Source organism: Dermacentor andersoni, chromosome 3, assembly GCF_023375885.2.
Source record: "Dermacentor andersoni chromosome 3, qqDerAnde1_hic_scaffold, whole genome shotgun sequence".
NCBI classification, from domain to species: Eukaryota; Metazoa; Arthropoda; class Arachnida; order Ixodida; family Ixodidae; genus Dermacentor; species Dermacentor andersoni.
This window is the reverse complement of record NC_092816.1, coordinates 229,687,651-229,695,895: the sequence shown is the minus strand read 5'-3', so window position 1 is coordinate 229,695,895 and position 8,245 is coordinate 229,687,651. Positions and strand designations below refer to the sequence as shown.

The 8,245-nt window shown below is 43.7% G+C and overlaps 1 long non-coding RNA gene across 1 annotated transcript; it reads left to right on the top strand.

Moving 5' to 3' along the window:
- The first annotated feature begins 363 nt into the window (after positions 1-363).
- On the top strand, positions 364-4,188 carry LOC140216850 (uncharacterized). Its single transcript, XR_011893557.1, has 3 exons — positions 364-1,240; positions 1,881-1,940; positions 3,968-4,188. It is a non-coding gene; the product is annotated as an uncharacterized lncRNA (long non-coding RNA).
- The last annotated feature ends 4,057 nt before the right edge of the window (positions 4,189-8,245 follow it).

The window sequence follows — 8,245 nt, the reverse complement described above, 5'->3', positions numbered from 1 at the left end:
GTTGCTTCAGAAGTTGATCAATTAATCTTGACTAATTATCTAATAAAACAAAATACAAAAAATAGCGTGACAGACTACATACAAAAGCACGACCTACTGTATAAAGAGCGACCTGCGCATCCCGTGGTCGCCTACGGCAGCGCGCGGCCGAAGAAATACAACATGATCATTGAGTGGGGACCAAGCGTGCCGGTAGAGGCCCTCAGTGCTCACCCTCACAGCAACGCCCGAAACGCTCCGGCCCTGCCTTCAGGAGTACGACGATGACGGTAAAAAATCGCAGAGGAGCTGCAGTAAACTCGGCATTTCACATTATTGACAGGGTGCGGCTAGAAAAATGCGCGTCGATACATCCCACGAAACACAGAACCTCTTAAAAACTTCTTGAAACGGCTACAAACGGCTATAGACGTCTTGGTCTATGATAAGACTGAAAATAGAATTTCTTCTAAACATAACCTCAGCACTTGGAATATGCTAGTATATATTCTATCTGCGGCAAAACCCACTACTGGTGTCACTAGAGTCTGTTTTGGTAAACGCATTCAGAATGTCTAACTCAAGAACTTTTCTAGATCTTTTTGTCTAAAAGTGCATAAAATGCCAAACGGCGTGTTAAAAGTGCGGTTACCGTCGGCGTTAGCGAATAAAAGACGCCACAGACAAATCGAACTCGTTGGAAGCAACATAAGTTAATTGGCTTTGATATTAAATAATTTCACACCAAAACTTCAACAATCAAGGGCGTGTTATCGTTTTCCATACGGGGCGCGCACACGACGCCTGGAAGCCATTCTATGCTCGCGCAGCAGGTATACTGACAGCAGCAGGAGCGAAACGCCGGCGTTGCACAGCGGTGTCACAGAGCCACCGCGCTGCGATCACTTCGGCGACACAATCCAAATTTGTCGGACATCTCATTCTGTGCTGGAAACACAGGGAGGCAGGAAGTTTGAAAAAACGGCCACTGCCGCCCGCAATGTCTCGGTCGTGGGCTGGTCGTGGGTTCGTTATGCCAGTTGTGCGTCATTCTAAGCCGTTCTGTACATTTATACTGGATATTAATTGGAGTCATTTAGCTGTGCTGATGCTGTTTGCCGTGTGTTTTGCATCAGTGCTTCGTGACATCGGCTGTATTGCGTGTTTTCGCCGACGGCTTACTACCGGCGGGATCTGCGTTCGCCGCCTTCGTGTCTCGGTGCGTCTTTGTACGTCGCACGTTCGGATAACACTTTTTCCGGTAAGTGAAATACATTGCACTTCGTTTTTCGTCAACAATGTGAATATCTTTAGGTGTTACCCGCGGCAGTTCTTGATATATGGGCTCTTCTGCCCTGCGAGTTTTCGTCATTACTTTTATACGAGGGTTCTGCTTGTGTTCAGCCGTTCAGCACTACCGCGCTCCACGACTTCCGCAACACCAGTCAGAACTTTGCCCTGCTTGTTAGTCTTTGTGGTTGACGTAGCACGAACCAACCGAAAGGAGTGCATTCGAAGACGACGCGCTGGCTGTAATGCTGAACCAGGCTGAACTCGCCCTATTTTGTGTCCTTTTGTTCTTGCGTGTGCGCCCGTGTGTGTCAGTGACTATGCAGTTTGTAGCGTTCCCATATTATAGCAAAACAAAAAATATAACTGCTATGTTTACTTCATCCATACAATTCCAAATTAAATCGTCTGCTGATGTACAAATTTCACTTGTGTTTTGTTCTAAATAAGCAGCAAAACCTTTAACCTAGTAGGTGCTTCATCTGGGAGTGAAAACACGACAGCTTGGCACTTATTATTGAATGACTGTGACTGGGTCACCTTAGTTGTAATTGCAAATCTGCCTTTCAACTGACTTGATGCTATCTTATTTTGTTCCTTTCACTCTATAGACAGCTGGACATCCTTCTTGTACCTTGGCGCCAGCTGGATGACGGGACACCATGATCAGTGTAAGCCAATGTACTGTACCCTCTCTGGTCCTCCCAGTGCTTTTTATATGGGTTAAGGCCAGGGAGTGCTTCGTGGTAAAATAGCTAGTTGGTGTCTCACAAACGGGCATTTTTTTTGCGCTGGTCCATTATAAGCTGCCACTATTATAACCAATTTCTCAGTGCCAGTGTACATACACAGTTCTACTAATAATTAGTTTCCCTAAGCCTTACAAAATGTACCTGTAGGTAGTCATTGTTATGTAAGAACTCAAAAATTAACTCTGCTATGTCATACAAGTGTACCATACATGAGTAAAAATTTGCTACAACAGTGTACATTACACCTTGCTTCCCTAGTGCACAAATGTATTCAAGCCAGTATTTGAATAGTTTGGTATTCTAAATGTTTTCTGTGTGATTTAGTTTCTTTACAGGAATTTACTGTACAGCATCAGCAAGCAGTGTAATTTAAGATTTATGTGTGCTGTAAAAGGTGTGCTTTGCCGCTAGAATTGATAAAACATGGGCTGAGGCTTCCATACAAGGACAAACTTCAATTTCGCTCTACCACCATCAGCACTTGGCTGGCGCTTGCAAAATGAATCACATCAGGTAGCTTGTGCCAGACTGTTTTTTAATCTTATTGTGAGGAGATCACAAAGTGATGTGTGGAGGCGCCTGCGTCTGAGATGTAGATTGCGCTGCAACATATGTGCGTGTAGAACAGGCATGATGCTCAGGGTTCCAGCAGTTTGCAGAGGTGCTTTTAAAATTTTGTCATAACTGCAATTTTACCTGTGCTGTTTTTTATCAGCTATTTCAATAATATCATTGGAGGTGTTATCAGAATTTAGCAATCTATTTGCCCTAGCCCATTAGCCTGCCACATTTGCCTTTTCACTAGGTGGGAAATTATTCAGCATGGACCATTACTTGAATACACCTTTTTGTGTGCAGTGGCTTCTCAACTGCGAGGCAACATAGATTCTCAGAATTACCTGAGGCTATAGATGCACTGATGAATTAGCTACCTATATGAATCACTTTGCTCTTTCTTGCGCAAACAGCATGTTAACACTTCCAAGACAGTGGGGAATGTTATCGTTTGATCACATCATGAGATACTTTCAATTTTGTGTGACGCATCATCCAAGGTGTTGCATCATTTGTGTGAGGTATTGCCCTAAACCAATTGGGGTCACATCAAAATATATCAACAAAAATGATTGATCCAGCTAGGAGTGTTGCTTTGGAACACTATTTTATCACCAGTCCTCCTTTGCATGCTACCTGCTTACTCTGTACTGTGTCATGTTTAAGTTTGAAAAGAAGGCAACAGCTAGGCAGTGCAAAATGTCAAACTTGCTTTTAGTTTAACAATATAAAATGCTATTTAACTTTTTAATTAAGTTAGTACATCATTTACCTGCAGAGTGAATTACTGTTTTAAACTGATTATATTTTGCAGGAAGCTTCTCAGACTTGTTTCACAGGTTGATAAGTGGCTTTTTAGCCACAAAACACCATATAATAATTTAAAGGCTGACTCTGCTATGCAACTTAATGACTATATGGCAGGAACAAGGTCTCCGAGTTGTGGCGCTGGCTAACACTCCCAGGGTTCTACTAGAACACATAAATACCCAAGAAAGTGGATGGGAAAACGACGCCGCTGTAGCTCAATTGGTAGAGCATAGCATGCGAAATGCGAAGGTTGTGGGTTCGGTTACCACCTGCTGCAAGGTGTTCTTTCATCCACTTTAATTTCCATTAATTTATCGTTTCTTTATTTCATTTATTAAGCACAAGTAATTTCCCCTATGTTGTCCTTAGTGTCAGTGTTTGTTGGCTTCTTATGATAGGAAATATACTAGTCAGTTAAACCTTAACCTTTTTACCTTAAGATACCCATAATTTAAGAGAAAGGAGTGCTTAAATTTATTTTTAATGTGAGCAAACTTCTTACTTAGCACATATTACTAATTGAAGTTCCGATTTCAATATTCCCATTTCCTCCCTCGCCTTCTTTTTCCTCTTCTGTGCAGGTATTGCTTGCCTATGTCTACAAGAACCGTCACGCGTGGCCTGTGACAGCAAGCTTTTGTGGGCAGCAAGTGCTCTCCTACGAAGGCTGGCCTACTCTGGCAGCGGCGGCAATCATCTTCAAGATTTATCCATAATCACCTTTGCTGCTTTTTGTCACTCTTGTTGATTACACTTTCTGCGTCTTTTCTAATTTATTAGGTAATAAAGTATGAGTATGTGACACGGTGTGAAGTTGATGTCTTGCTGCATTTTCGCTTGCACTCATCTTTTATGCATGAAAAGCTCATCGTACAGTTTATGAAAAAAGATAACAGCATACTATGATTTATCTTTCAGTTCTGGTAACATGCAACGTACAAGGAATTCACTAATGGATGATATGCCGAAGAACTGGCCATTATTTCTGCGTGATGCTGTGCAAGCATGTGGCGTTACTTACAAGAGGCACCCACAAAGTAAGTTACAATGTACTTTTAAATGAAGCATGGACATCAGAAAAGATATATTTATATTGCTAGTTAGAGTGGCTCGCAGAGTGTTTTTCCAGATGTGTACTATCCTTTATTTCTTAACTCATTGCAGCACAGTGTTCTGTTTCGTATACTGGTGTAATGCTATTGTGCCCCCTGTAGCTGAAACCAGGATGTAATTTTTGCCTGAACTGCAGCATCACTGACAATTTTTCTTTGCTAGAGGCTATTTCAATTTGGTGGAACCCAGCAGGGCGAAGTTTTGTCAATAATGACGTGTTTCATGCAGAGATGTTCTTGTTTAGGTCAATGGGTGAACATTGGAATGATATCATCGTACAATACAGATCTTGTTTCATTTCCAAATAATTCTGACAGGCGGCATTCAATTGATTGGTCTAATTAAAAAGCACTAATTGACCAATGAGGTCTTACTACACTATTCCCATGGTTCACATCTGGAAAAACTACCTGTGCATCACACTTACCACAATATAAACTTTTCTTTTTTCTGATGTCCATGCCTCGTTTAAAATAAATTGTAACTGTGGGAAAACGTCGTGTTGCTGTAACAGCTGCCGCAAAAATTTGAGGGAATGTCTAATAAATGTCTTCAGTTGTTCTTGTGAAGCTGTCCATTAGCCAACTTTTAGCGTAACGTTAGCAGGGCTTACTGAAGTACATCTAGACGTCCATGGCTACAAAATGTCTTGATCAAAACAGCTACTAGGCTTTTGAATTAGCCGTTCAAGACATCTTTTAGACATCAAATAGCTGCTTGCGTGTTTCGTGGGATGCGATACATGCCCCAGATATTTGGTATCTTCGCTGTGCAGTGCAATGAAATTTGAAACTACTTTGAAGGCGCGACCGCGCGGCTGCTAGGATTGAAATAGTGTAATCCCTTAGAGCTTTTTTTTTCCCCTCATTGTCTGCTAAAATGTTGGTTAGTGCTGTGGTGCCCGTACGGTCTGGTGTGCACTTACAGTAGGTCAGTACAATTCAGTAGGTCGTGATCGAGGCCACGACCTTTCCGCGCTAGCCGAGCCCTGAGCGCGCCCGCACTTCATTCTCCCGTAGGTTTCGCTAGTCCCGAGCCGGACGCAATGAAAGCACTACGTACCGCTTTGCAGGGCCCACGCGTTCCTTTGCTGCATTCGGCACGTTCACTGAAGTGACGTGCCGTTGAGAGCGCGGCAGAACGTGAGTAGTTTTAATTGCAGTGCATGCCACAATCGTAAAAATGTGCTGTTGTTGACGTATTTATTTACGCCGCTTTACCAAATGATAACGAAAGTCTAGCTTGAAAAATTCCAAGGGCGCTTTATTGTGCCATCACACAGATAGTCACTACACTTTAAGCACTTTTCCGGAGTTGGGCTGTTGGAAGGAAAAGCTTCACTACGCTAGTCAACACCGCGCTTCGCGCGAGCCGGCGTATGTCGGAATTGGCTCCGTAAGCGTGTTCGGAGTCGGCGCAGGTGGCCACGGCCGCGCGCCGCAAGCGCGTTTATCGCGGAGGCCGACTATATAACAGCTTGCCAGAGAACAGGCGGGTGCATTCAGCATGGAAGGAGAAGAGAGTGATACTACCGATACAGAAAGCTGTGTTTATGGCTGTACAGAAATCACAAGACAATGTGCCCAACAATGATGAATAAAGAAGATTAATAATCCTGCATAACTTATGGTATATATCATTGATAAGCAATTTGCATAACTACACAAGGCACACGTATAGCATAACCATAAGCTTACCAAAGCATATCCATAAGTGAAACCGTAATAGGCTGAATCATAAAGCATAACCATAAGCTAAACCGTAAGAATAACCATAGGCTAAATCATAAAGCATAACTGTAAGCTAAACCATAAGCATCACCGAACCTTTACGCTTCGAGATATCCAGGCTTAACCTTAGCTAAGCCCCAGCCAATTTTTTTGTTTCTTTGTTCAGGTTTCAACCATTGGTTCCCAATATCGGTCACGGGGAACTCATGAAATTACTCTTGATGCTCGGCCGCTTGAATTTCACAACGGCATGCAGAAGTAAACCATCGTGCATGAAGAAGCCGCAAACGCGAAAGCAGGCGCCCACGAGGCTGAGAATCACAGTGTCACTGAAATAGAATCTAGTAATCAAGATCTAGCGACACCAACAGATCACGATTGTTTCGTGCGCGTGCGTTTGCGTCATTCCGTGCTCTCGCTAAAGATGCTTGCTGCCCGTGCGTGCGGCCGGCCACGGGGTTGGGGTAGGTGGAGGTAGAGTTCCTGTATAGCATTATACGGGCCCGTGCACGCCGATAGCCGCGCCACTGGTGGCGGCCTTGCGCAGAACGCACGGGAGAGGAGCGAGCCGCGCGCCGTAGCACGCCGTAGTTTGTTGCGTCGCTGATAGTGCTTCTTCGTCTTATCCGTGTTTTCAGAGCAAAATAGGCAACACCCTTCGCATGTGTGGGATGGCCAAAGCTTCCGAAGAATGTCGAAGAAGAATTGTTGCAGGGTGGGGGGCTCAAATACCGGCGAAAACGTGCCGGCGATACGGTTCTAATTATTGCCCGCAAAGCCTCATCAGCAGGAGCAACGGTGGCAATGGATTGTCGCTTCGGCGCGAAATTTCTTGTTCTCATCCTTTCCTTTGTCGCTTCGGTGTTTTTCTTTTTTATTATTATTTTTTTACTCGATTGTAGTTAGACGCGTAAGCCACGAAGTTCGTCTGCAGTGCAACATGCGGTTTAAAGGCATTTCGCTAAAGTTCGGAATGCCGTTTGCCGCTTATATTGTTTTCCACTTCTTTACCGCGTTGGGCTAGCTAGGCAGCACGACTGCATGAGCGCATTGTGTTGTATGTTAAAGCTACAGAAGTTTGCAAGAACTGAAATTGTTAGTTTTATGTGGCCCGGTAAATCCTCGCACCAGCTGTCGCGCACTTCATGTTTTTACATCTATCTTATGCGTGGTTTCGCACATGTTTAACTGTTGCTTGTTGCTTCATGCATAACTCTTGATTCTTTTGAGCTGCGAGGTTTTCACCCTGCCTCGTTTGTAAAGGGTATAAATCACGCTGTGTCTTATCGGAATGACACCAAGCAAGTGCTTCTTTAACAGCTTTATTAATTTCTCCCGAGGGCATCTTAGATATTGTGGCTTTTTGGGAAATGTGTTTAGAAAATAGGTAGCCCAGGGCGAGAATTGCTAATAGTTGCTGCATATGGTATTTTTGTTCCATTTTTCGCTGATCCATTTTTCGCTGAATAGTTCGCGTCACGTTTGGTAAGTCATCACACTTTGATGCTGTCTGAGCAGACTTAACACGCCGAGTGATTTGTTTGTTTCACAACGTAGTCGCTTCTTGCAAGTGAATTTTGTACTCAACTGAATTATTTCTTATTATGCTTACGCCGCATAGGACTAAACCCGGCCTTGCCGCCAGCGCTGGATCTAATTTGACTGGCGCTGCTCTGCCTTTAAATATATCATGTGGCACCTCTCTCTAGTAACATTTAAAAAAGTACTGCAACGTTAGTCAGACTATAGCTTTGTACGTTTCCAAGCAGCTCCCTTAGGGAATTTAAAATTGCGAAAACTGCAGCGCGAACGGCAGTTCATCGGTGGTACAGCGCTAACACGCGCTTTTATTAACCCGTGCGTTTGGTGGCTTCGTTGACTATAGTGTACGCGTTTCTATCAATAAATTCGCAATTATTCTTCTTCAGGCGACTTTCATTACACTTATTCGGCGGCGTCACATGTATTCATCGGCAGAAAAATCACAACGGCATATGCAGACATCGCACCGTGCGG